Here is a 12,500-nt window from a genome sequence, read left to right as displayed (position 1 = left end):
CAAAAAATTGACAATAAATGACCAAAAAATTACCAAAATGTGATAAAAAATTGACAGAAAAATGACCAAAAAATGACAAAAATCTGACAAAAAATGCCCAAAAAAATAAAAATTGACGGAAAAATGACAAAAATGAGTTGAATACCCAACAAAAAATTGATGGAAAAAAAATTCTGATGACGTGAGGAAAATAGAACCGAGAGCATTTTCTCCAGTTCAGCTTTACCCAAATCCTGTAGGCCAGGGTAACGCCTCATTTGAAAGCTAAGATCTACAAAACTCATCTAAATGGATCTATTTCCTCACGTCATCAGATTTTTTTTTCCATCAACTCATTTCTGTAATTTTTTTTCTTCATTTTGTTATTTCACTTTTTGTCACTTTTTTTTGTTTTTTTGTTGTTTTTTTCGTTAATTTTTTGTCACTTTTTGGTCATTTTGGTCATTTTTTGTAAATGTTTTGTCAAATTTTTATCACATTTTTGTCAATTTTCGTCAATTTTTTGTGACATTTTTGGCACTTTTTCATCAATTTTTGTCATTTTTTCAAATTTTTGTACATTTTTTTTGTGATATTTTTGTAATTTTTCGTCAATTTTTTGTCACTTTTTGTCAATTTTTTTGTCAAATTTGCATCACATTTTTGTCAATTTCTTTGACATTTTTGGCACTTTTTCATCAATTTTTGTAATTTTTTCGCTTCAATTTTTGTAATTTTTCGTCAATTTTTTGTCACATTTTGTCAATGTTTTCTCACTTCTTTGTCACATTTCCATCATTGTTTTCGTCTCAGTTTTGTTACTTTTTTCACAACTTTTTTCCAGAAGCTTTTGGATTGGGGTGAAGCCAAACTGGAGAAAATGTGCTCGGTTCAGGCAGGAGTTAAGGGGTTAACCCAGGCCAAGATGGCGCCCCAGACAAGATTGAACTTTTGTTTTTTTTTCTTTTATTCCGAATCCTAACGGACACACTGTGGATATGGAAAAGGCTAGTTATATTTCATTATGATTATCATTGTTATATTATGTTATATTTATCCATTCATTAACACGTACAATCATGAAACGTTTATATATTGGAGAGGAACCTCCACCTCTGAAGTTCTCTAGTTCCCGTACCCCTGGTTGGGAAACACTGTCCTACACAAAAGACCACAAGTCTCTAGTACTTTCTATTACAAAGTTAAGTCCGGAAATCTACGATGTTTTAGATGTCGGGAGCAAAGAGTTAAAAAATGTAAGTGCAGATGGGGCTCTCAACGGCCGCCTGGGTCACCTATGCCCTGTTTTAACATGTTAGTTTTCATGTCAGAGCATAAAAACGACAAAACTTACCCCGTATCAGCTTATTTTAGTACTTTTTTTGTCACGAGAAGCTTTAGTATCTCCAACATGGCTCCACAGAAGCCGGGTTCATTCACAAATACATTAACATATTTCACAATCCAAATATGGTCATTTCCTCTACACTTTATTATTCACCCGCAGCGTCTCGCCCCAGCAGAGTCGTCGTGTCTGCGTTGTACACTTGTTACTTTTACTTTGAAAGCGAAGGTAATGAAGCACTTAGAGCACCTCTGGAAAGTCGACTTCACCGCCTGAAACATTCCTTTGTTGCTTCTCGATCCTCGACGTCGTCTTTTTTCTGTGTTTTCGGCGAGACGCTGCAGGTTTACGCTCGTTAAAGGATCTGTTTCTGCGGTTTCAAAGTAAAGTACAGGCTTTATATGATGTGTTGTATCTGCCGCTGTGGAGGAATGTTTTTGTGATGTGTGTTTTCTGGAGGTATTTTTAAAACCTGGAAGACACGACGCTTGGATTCAGTTAGCTCCGCCCCCTCTTCCCGCTCATAAAACTTACTGTAGTAGAAATATAAATACACAGCAATAAGTGAAGTTACTTCATGTTGCAGATATAAGGAGTTGACGTCTGCAAATTCATAAATGGCTAACACACACGCTAGCACACACGCTAGCACACACGCGTTAACACACATGCTAGCACACACACGCGCTAGCACACACACGCGCTAGCACACAGGCTAACACACATGACAACACACACACGCGCTAGCACACACGCTAACACTCATGCTAACACATGCGCTAGCACACACGACAACACACATGCTTACACACATGCTAACACACATGCGTTAACACACACGCTAACACACATGCGCTAACACACACGCGTTAACACACATGCTAGCACACACGCGCTAGCACACCCGCGCTAGCACACACACTAACACACCACAACACACATGCTAACACACATGCTAACACACACGCTAGCACACACGACAACACACATGCTAACACACACGCTAACACACGCGACAACACACACACGCTAGCACACACTCGCTAGCACACTCACGCTAACACACATGCTAACACACAAGCTAACACACACGCGTTAACACACATGCTAGCACACACGCGCTAGCACACACACTAACACACACCACAACACACATGCTAACACACATGCTAACACACATGCTAACACACGCGACAACACACACACTCTAGCACACACACGCTAGCACACTCACGCTAACACACATGCTAACACACACGGTTAGCACGGTCCTCTGGTTCTGGTGAAGCTTCACAAACTTCCATCACCGTCACAGAAAAACACTGTTTTGGTGAAAGTCGCCGAATCCCGGAGAGAAAAACAACTGACGAGTGGCCTCTTCTTTAGGAAGGTTGAATAAAGTCCTCACACTTTTCTCCGTGACATTATCGTTAGGTAATAAGAAAGAACAGGCGTGTCCAGAGCAGGTTAGAAAGAGCTCCTCCTTCACATCCTTCACTGCAAACCTGAAACTCTGATCAGACGCTCAGGTTTGGAAACATCCCTAAAAAAGAATCAGTTGAGTAATGAATGTCAAAGTTTTACTCGCAGCGTCTCGCCTTGTATTTAAGTTTCAAACCCGAGTCGTCCGCTCGGTTTTCCTGTTTTTGTCATTTATGTTGTTTATTGTTACGAGAGAGGAGAGAGAGTTTTCAAAATGTAGCTTCTGATGAACCAAAGGGAGTGGACAAAGACCAAAGTCTCAGGGTTGAAGAGAACATTCTGGACATTTCTTACAGTTTGGAAAAGCTGAGAAAAGTAGAGACCTTTCTGACGGAGCTCGCGGGGAAACGGTTCCTTCAAACTTGTGCCTACAGAGATTCACTCTCCCTCACGCTGTTAATATGAGCTTCATCTTCGACTTTTTCTACTTAAGACCATGGATTGTTTTATAAGAAAATGTTCATTTCTGTGTCATATTTAAATGTGAGCTCTTGTTTTCTTTTCTTGCTTCGAGTCGAACGTGACGACAAATAAAAAAAATGGGAATAATGGAGCGGTGACTTTGTCGTTTGTATCAGTCCGACGCCTCATTATTCCAAAAGTGTCCCATTGAACAGAGGTGCCATTGGACCGAGCAAAACATCTTAACAGGTCAAGTTATATTTTAACATACGAGCAGCTTCAAAATTGTTAAATCCATTAACCTCTTAACTCCCGCCTGAACCGAGAGGATCTTTTTCCTCACGTCATCAGATTTTTTTTCATTTTTTTGTTGGATATTCAACTGATTTTTGTCCAAAAAAAATTCATTTTTCACATTTTTGTCACATTTTTTTCATTTTTTCCTCAGTTTTTTATCTATTTTTTTGTCATTTTTTGTCACATTTTTGTCATTTTTTTGTCACATTTTTTTCATTTTTTCCTCAATTTTTATCAATTTTTTGTAATTTTTTTGTCACATTTTTATCACATTTTTATCACATTTTTGTCATTTTTTTGTCACATTTTGTCACATTTTTGTCATTTTTTCGTCAATTTTTTGTATTTTTTTTGTCAAATTTCTGTCATTTTTTGTCACATTTTTGTCATTTTTTTCTCAATTTTTTCTCAATTTTTTGTGATTTTTTTGTCACATTTTTGTCATTTTTTGTCACATTTTTTGTCATTTTTTTGTCAAATTTCTGTCATTTTTTGTCACATTTTTGTCATTTTTTGTCACATTTTTTGTCATTTTTTTGTCAATTTTTCGTCAATTTTTTGTAATTTTTTTGTCAAATTTCTGTCATTTTTTGTCACATTTTTGTCATTTATTTCTCAATTTTTTCTCAATGTTTTGTCGTTTTTTTGTCACATTTTTGTCATTTTTTTGTCACATTTTGTCACATTTTTGTCATTTTTTCGTCAATTTTTCGTCAATTTCTTGTGACATTTTTGCCACTTTTTAATCCATTTTTTGTCATTTTTTGTCAATGTTTTCTCACCTTTTTGTTACATTTCTATCATTGTTTTCATCTCAGTTTTGTTGCTATTTTCACAGCTTTTTCCCAGAAGCTTTTGGATTGGGGTAAAGCCAAACTGGAGAAAATGTGCTCGGTTCAGGTGGGAGTTAAGGGGTTAAACGTGTGAGTTTTTGGACAGTTTCTGCTTGGATTTGTTTGCAGGATGTTAGAATATCCTCCCAGAGCTGCTGTTTGGATGAAAACTGCCTCCCACCCTCATAGACGTTTTTCTTGTTGAGGCTCCAAAGGTTCTCAATAGGGTTGAGGTCAGGGTAGGAGGGGGTCCACATCATGAGTTTCTCTCCTTTTATGCCCATAGCAGCCAGTGATGCAGAGGTTTTCTTTACAGCAGGACATGATCTGCCACAAATCTCTTGCCAGTACGATGATTAAGCTTAATCTTTCATGAAATATAAAAGCAGTCCTTCAAATAAGTGAGGACCACCCAAAATGTCCTCACTCTGTTGGTTAAAAACTCACACTGGTCCTCACAATGTCGTAATTACAAGAACACAAACACACACACATCCTTGCAGCTTTATCGTAGTGAGGACACTCATGGACATAATGTGTTGCCCAGACCCTAATCCGAATCTTAACCCTAAAACCACATCTTGACCCTCAAACAGTCCTTCAAATAAGTGAGGACCACCCAAAACGTTCGGTTCGTAATGACCACTATCATCAGCTGAAGACACATATTTCCTGCCCTACTGCGCCGCCATCTTGGATCTGAATCGTCTGCTAAAATATCATAAACAAAATGAAAAACCAAAGCTGTTTTTCACATTTTTGTATTTTTTGGTCAAGTTTTCAGCACATTTTTGTCATTTTTTTCCTCATTTTTTATCAAATTTTTCTCTTTTTTTTTCACATTTTTGTCATTTTTTCCTCCATTTTTATTAAATTTTCTTTTTTTTGTCACATTTGTCATTTTTGTCACATTTTTGTCATTTTTTTTAAAAAATTTTAGCACATTTTTGCATTTTTTTTGTCACATTTTTGTTAATTTTGTGTCATTTTTTTTTGTCATTTATGTAATTTTTTGTCACATATTTGTCATTTTTCCCTCAATTTTTTATCAAATTTGTTGTTTTTTTGTCACATTTTTGTCATTTTTTCCTCAAATTTTTAGCAAATTTTTGTCATTTTTTTTTCACATTTTTGTCATTTTTTCGTCACATTTTTGTCATTTTTTGGTAAATTTTTAGCACATTTTTGTTATTTTTTCCTCAATTTTTATCAAATTTTTGTAATTGTTTTGGTCACATTTTTGTCATTTTTGTGTCATTTTTCGTCAAATTTCTGTAATTTTTTTGTCACATTTCTGTCATTTTTTGTCACATATTTGTTTTTATGTATTAGAATAATATACTTCACCATTTCCCTAAGCCAAATAACAAACATCGTTATATTTGTAAGTTAGACAAGCAGCATCAAAGAAAAAAAACATTTTGATGCAATCAGATGTCCAAAAACCATAGTCAGCTCTACAACTAGTCAACGCCAGATAAATCTCAAGTAGGACAAAGCAAAACATTTAGATTTTGCTTCCTATATCTATACTTTATTTTATCCAAGATTAATCCCAACAATGCCATTCAAGCAGAGACAAAAAATCCTGAGTCATATAACCACCCAATAAACACAGTTCTTCCAAAAGGTCACTCACCATATCTTATCTATCACCTTATCATTCTCCTTACAGTGGAAGGAAGTAAAGAACAATCTAGGGAGAGGATTGGGGCCATAAAAGGTGTGGGAGGCAACAGTTTAACAAGGGGTACACTGAGCATTCCTACTTTATACAAACAATACCATCACCAATAATATAAGTGATTTGTAAATATTCAAACATTACAGATAGAAGAGCAGTTATCTTTCAACTCTAAAATATAATTCTCCACAAAACTACCTTACTGTACTATTTCTATTACCTAAGATCTAAGTTTTAACACAAACTCAAGAGAGAGCTCGATGTGTAAGAAATTAACAGTGTGACAAAAAACAAAGCATCACAGCAACTATCCCAATATCATTACACCACAGTCTCTTCAAACAAATCTCCAGTCCAACTCTTATCACCACCTTCCTTTGTTATATCATCACCATTTTGCATTACAGCACTAAGATCTATAGTTATGTTTTAGCTTTAGACATTATAGCGCACACATGCACAATGTAACATAACTAATAACAACACTAAGAGTTATAAGCACACAAAGGTTTTTCATAACCGGTCAGTGTACTATTACATGGTTTTACTATCTTCTCTTTTACTGTAATTTACCGTTTCCTTTTTTATTTTACTTTTTTCGTATTTTTCATTTTTTATTCTTGATTAGTACTTATTATTTTCTTACTTCTATCCCCAAAACGTACAAAACAACTTTATACGATCCGGTTATCATTGCGGACAAACCAATTTTCCCACCTTACATAAAATATATTACTCTAGTTTCCTTTAAAAATAAATATAGTCATAGTACCAAATATAGTAACATCTCAACACAACATGTAGGCCTACAATAACTTCACATGAGCAGCATTTCACATGCCTCTGGATCCTTATTTCAACATCACTTATTTCAACACATCACTTATTTTAAGGGGAGACACTACAGGCAAAACAAAAAAATTTCAGTTTTCAGGTTTTGGGCCAAATCTGTCTCTGAACATATAAGCTTTCACCCGGAAACCAATAATACACCGAATCTTCACAAAAACATGTTTAAATATTGCGTTAATTCAATGTTCCCCCATAGACTTATATGGGAGAACACAATTTCAAGGGCCTTTTTCTCAAAACACATGTTTCTGTCATTGTGGCGACACTATGTCCACGTCAGTCGGACCTAAAGACTTCACATTTTCCAGCCTTGGACTGAACAATATTTGGAAGATTTTTTCAGAGGGATTTTTTATTATCTCAATCTTTCAGATTTCGTCGCCGAAAAGATGTGAAATTCGTGGCATTTTTAGGCATAAAACACCTTGTTCTTATATGAAAAGATAAAATGACAGAAAACTTGCAATGTATGTTTTTCTCACATTTATGCCGATAATCTACAGCAAAAGTTTTAAATTGATATCTGCAAATGTACATTTTTTTCCCTATTCACCTGCAGTGTCTCGTCTTAACACATCACTTATTTCAAAACATCCCTTATTTCACTGTGCATATAACATATTTCCTTTAAAATATACTGTTTCCATAAATAAACAAACAAAACAAACACAAAAAACATAGAGCACGGCCAATCATTCAAAAACTATTTTAAATTAATCCAATTTGCAGATATTCTTTAAAAAGGAGCGCACTCTCTTTTGAATGCTAAGAACATATTATACTATTTAGAAAACTGAAAACAAGAAGACACATATTTCCACAGTCCCACGGTCTGCAACCTGGAGGGGGGAACAGTGAGCTGAGGAGGAGGGGTGAGGGATTCTTAAGAACTGGGGAGGACTTTCTACTGAGTTTTGTAATGATTGTGGTATTTTACAGGACGACAGAGTGAATGGATGAGGGCGGGGGAGATGTGTTGCCAGGGCCTGTGTTTACGCTGAAATGTGCTGAGTGTAGGTGGGGGTTAAGAGGTCAAAGACGGGGCTGTTTCATGCTAGGGTTGGCTCTTACTGTAAGAATCTGTTTACTTGAGTGACTTCCTAGGAAGGAAATAAGGAAAGAATATCCATGTTTGTGTTAACCCGCCCCCCTCGCGGCTCTATAAAACAGCTCGTCTCCTCCAGTCTGACAGTCTGCTGACCTGAAGAGAAGGTAAGTCTCCTCACGGCTCAGGTCTTTCACACAGATCTTCTTCTTAGTCGTACTTGATGATTTCAGATGGCTGTGAACTTCCCACTGACCGCCCTCCTCTGTCTGTCCGGAGCTCTGCTGACCACAGGAGCTGTAAGTTTATCTCATTTATCATTACGTCTGTTTGATCAGTTACTGACTCTGCTCGCTCTTCCTCACTCAGGCCGTGGAATATGACCACGGTGAGTCTGACCACATTCACCTCAATATACAGCTCACTTACTTTGATTCATTTATGAATATTCTTGTTTTAATAAAGGCTGTTCTGACGGCTGGACTCACTTTGGAACTCGCTGTTTCAAGTTCTTTGATTCTAAGGCGACTTGGACCGAAGCAGAGGTACAGCCCTGATAAGAACAATAACCCAGTACTACTGATACTCAGTACTACTCTTTACTAGTACTCAGCACTCTTTACTTGTACTCAGCACTACTCTTTACTTGTACTCAGTACGACTCTTTACTTGTACTCAGCTCTACTCTTTACTTGTACTCAGCACTCTTTACTTGTACTCAGTACTACTCTTTACTTGTACTCAGCTCTACTCTTTACTAGTACTCAGCACTACTCTTTACTTGTACTCAGCTCTACTCTTTTCTTGTACTCTGCACTACTGTTAACACATGTAAGAGAATGTGTTTTACTGTGCTATTATTTTGTCGTGTATGGATTAGTTTATGGTCGTTAAGTTCATGATTTCATGATAAATGTTTTTATATTAAACCTCCTGAACTTGATCAATCCTCCAGTTTCTCTCTGAAGATGAACTTCTGTCCAGCTCAGAATTAAAAATAATCTCCATGTGCTGGTTCAGGTTTTCTTTTCACTTCCCAAGGTGGTGGAACTCAGTTTAACCTGTGCTAGTACTACTACTATAATACTAGATGGATACTCGATTAATACTAGATTAATACTACATGGATACTAGATTAATACTAGATTAATACTACATGAATACTAGAATAATACTAGGTTAATACTAGATTAATAGTACGGTGTGATACTAAAGTTGTTGTGTTGCCTTTTACACAGGTCCTACTTTGTGCTATCGCTCCATTAGTTGAAGCTCAGTGACTGAATTCTTCAGGTTCTTAGCTTTCAAATGAGGCATGTTCAGTAAAAAAGCCATTTGATATTTGTTTTAAACCGTAAAGAGCACGTCCTACACACATGCCTGCAATGACCAATAACCCAAAGCGTGTCATTTGTCTTTTTCGCTCCAGAAAATCTGCCAAACTCACGGTGCAAACCTGGCCTCCGTCCACAGCGCTGAGGAGCACTCCTTCATCACAGGTCTGATCAAAACGACCTCCGGAGAAAACCGGCAGACCTGGATCGGTGGACAGGACGCAGTTAAGGTCAGACTTTTTGTTCCAAACATCACCTAAACCCTGTTCGTCGAGCTGAGACGATGAGAGCTGAAGTGTTGTGTGTGAACCGTCATCAGGAAGACGTGTGGATGTGGAGCGACGGATCTGTTTGGGACTATTCAAAATGGGCCCCAGGAGAGCCCAACAACTGGAAAGGACAAGACCACGTCACTGAGATCTATTATGAAGGTAACGGTTCACAAAAAATCAGTTCAGAACAAAAAGTATCCTCCAATGAAGAAGTCATGTCGTTTATAATTTCCTTTCTCTCTTTCTGCCTTCACCCAATCCAGGCACGTATTGGAATGATCTCCCAGAGAACATAGCCCGAGACTACATCTGCGCCAAAGCTGTACCTCCGAACCCAGAGCCCGTGTCCCTGAATGTTGGGAGCGTCCTATATCAGTGCAGCCCCAACACACAGTGAATATGTGGTGATCCACCCGGCTGAATGTTGGGAGCGTCCTATATCCAGTGTAGCCCCAACACACAGTGAACATGTGGTGATCCACCCGGCTGACCCACTGGCTTCTATCTCATGATTAAAACCTTTCACTGACAAAAAAAATAAAATGTTTTCTGATTCTGAACTCTGGGGCAATCGTTCCTTCATGTCTGCATCAGCACAGAGCGAACAGCAAAAAAATGACAAAAAATCACAAAAATCCAACAGAAAAATTACAAAAATCAGCAAAAAATGACAAAAAATCAGCAAAAAATTACAAAAATCCCGCAAAAAAGTGACAAAAATCCAGCAGAAAAAAGACAAAAATCCAGCAAAAAAATGACAAAAATCCCGCAAAAAAAAGACAAAAAATCAGCAAAAAAGTGACAAAAATCCAGCAGAAAAAGTGACAAAAATCCAGCAAAAAATGACAAAAAAAAACAGCAAAAAAAGTGACAAAAATCCAGCAAAAAAGTGACAAAAATCCAGCAGAAAAATGACAAAAAATTCAGCAAAAAAAAGTGACAAAAATACAGCAGAAAAAAGACAAAAAATCAGCAAAATGAATGTTGGGAGCGTCCTATATCAGTGCAGCCCCAACACACAGTGAACGTGTGGTGATCCACCCGGCTGAATGTTGGGAGCGTCCTATATCCAGTGTACCCCCAACACACAGTGAACGTGTGGTGATCCACCCGGCTGAATGTTGGGAGCGTCCTATATCCCCAGTGCAGCCCCAACACACAGTGAACGTGTGGTGATCCACCCGGCTGACCCACTGGCTTCTATCTCATGATTAAAACCTTTCACTGTCAAAAAAAATAAAATGTTTTCTGATTCTGAACTCTGGGGCAATCGTTCCTTCATGTCTGCATCAGCACAGAGCGAACAGCCAAAAAATGACAAAAAATCAGCAAAAAATGACAAAAATCCAGCAGAAAAATTACAAAAATCAGCAAAAAATGACAAAAAATCAGCAAAAAATGACAAAAATCCCGCAAAAGATGACAAAATATCAGCAAAAAATGACAAAAATCCAGCAAAAAATGACAAAAATCCAGCAAAAAAGTGACAAAAATCCAGCAGAAAAAAGACAAAAATCCCGCAAAAAAATGACAAAAATCCCGCAAAAAAAAGACAAAAAATCAGCAAAAAAGTGACAAAAATCCAGCAAAAAAGTGACAAAAATCCAGCAGAAAAATGACAAAAAAAACAGCAAAAAAAGTGACAAAAATCCAGCAAAAAATGACAAAAATCCAGCAAAAAAGTGACAAAAATCCAGCAGAAAAATGACAAAAAAAACAGCAAAAAAAGTGACAAAAATCCAGCAGAAAAATGACAAAAAATTCAGCAAAAAAAAGTGACAAAAATACAGCAGAAAAAAGACAAAAAATCAGCAAAATGAATGTTGGGAGCGTCCTATATCAGTGCATCCCCAACACACAGTGAACATGTGGTGATCCACCCGGCTGAATGTTGGGAGCGTCCTATATCCAGTGTACCCCCAACACACAGTGAACGTGTGGTGATCCACCCGGCTGAATGTTGGGAGCGTCCTATATCCAGTGTACCTCCAACACACAGTGAACGTGTGGTGATCCACCCGGCTGAATGTTGGGAGCGTCCTATATTAATGCAGCCCCAACACACAGTGAACGTGTGGTAATCCACCCGGCTGAATGTTGGGAGCGTCCTATATCCAGTGCAGCCCCAACACACAGTGAACGTGTGGTGATCCACCCGGCTGACCCACTGGCTTCTATCTCATGATTAAAACCTTTCACTGACAAATAAATAAAATGTTTTCTGATTCTGAATTCTGGGCCAATTGGTCCTTCACGACTGCATCAGCACAGAGCGAACACTTTTTGTTTGGATTAAAAGTAATTTCCTCTCGTTTTTAGAGTTTTGGAAGCACTGGCCATATGTCCATTCTTTACCCAAATCTAAAAGCTAAAAAGCAAAGCATCAAAATAGCGCCAAAAAAAGAGGATGAAAACAAAACAAAAACGTGCCGGAAAAAGCATTAAATAAAAGTGTGAAAAAAAAATGTGATGAAAAGTCAACAAAATCACGACAACAAAGCAACGAAAAGGCCACAAAAACGTGACAGAAGCATAAGAAAAAAATGTGACAAAAATTCAACAAAAACGTGAAAAAAATTCAACAAAAAGTGACAAAAATTCAACAAAAATGTGACAAAAAATCAACAAAAATGTGACAAAAATTCAACAAAAATGTGACAAATATTCAACAAAAAGTGACAAAAATTCAACAAAAATGTGACAAAAAATCAACAAAAAGTGACAAAAATTCAACAAAAAGTGAAAAAAATTCAACAAAAATGTGACAAAAATTCAACAAAAATGTGACAAAAATTCAACAAAAAGTGACAAAAAATCAACAAAATTTAAAAAAAAAATCAACAAAAATTCAACAAAAATGTGACAAAAAATCAACAAAAATGTGACAAAAAATCAACAAAAATGTGACAAAAACTCAACAAAAAATGACAAAAATTCAACAAAAATGTGACAAAAAATCAACAAAAATGTGACAA

At 36.9% G+C, this 12,500-nt stretch overlaps 1 long non-coding RNA gene across 1 annotated transcript; it reads left to right on the top strand.

Moving 5' to 3' along the window:
• The first annotated feature begins 8,381 nt into the window (after positions 1–8,381).
• On the top strand, positions 8,382–9,637 carry LOC306981431. Its single transcript, XR_013794111.1, has 3 exons — positions 8,382–8,464; positions 9,349–9,483; positions 9,573–9,637. It is a non-coding gene; the product is annotated as an uncharacterized lncRNA (long non-coding RNA).
• Positions 9,638–12,500: the final 2,863 nt, after the last annotated feature.

The sequence above is a fragment of the Gobius niger genome (assembly GCF_951799975.1).
Source record: "Gobius niger genome assembly, chromosome: 22".
Classification (NCBI taxonomy): domain Eukaryota; kingdom Metazoa; phylum Chordata; class Actinopteri; order Gobiiformes; family Gobiidae; genus Gobius; species Gobius niger.
The sequence above is the reverse complement of the archived record's forward strand: the minus strand, read 5'-3'. Positions and strand labels throughout refer to the sequence as shown.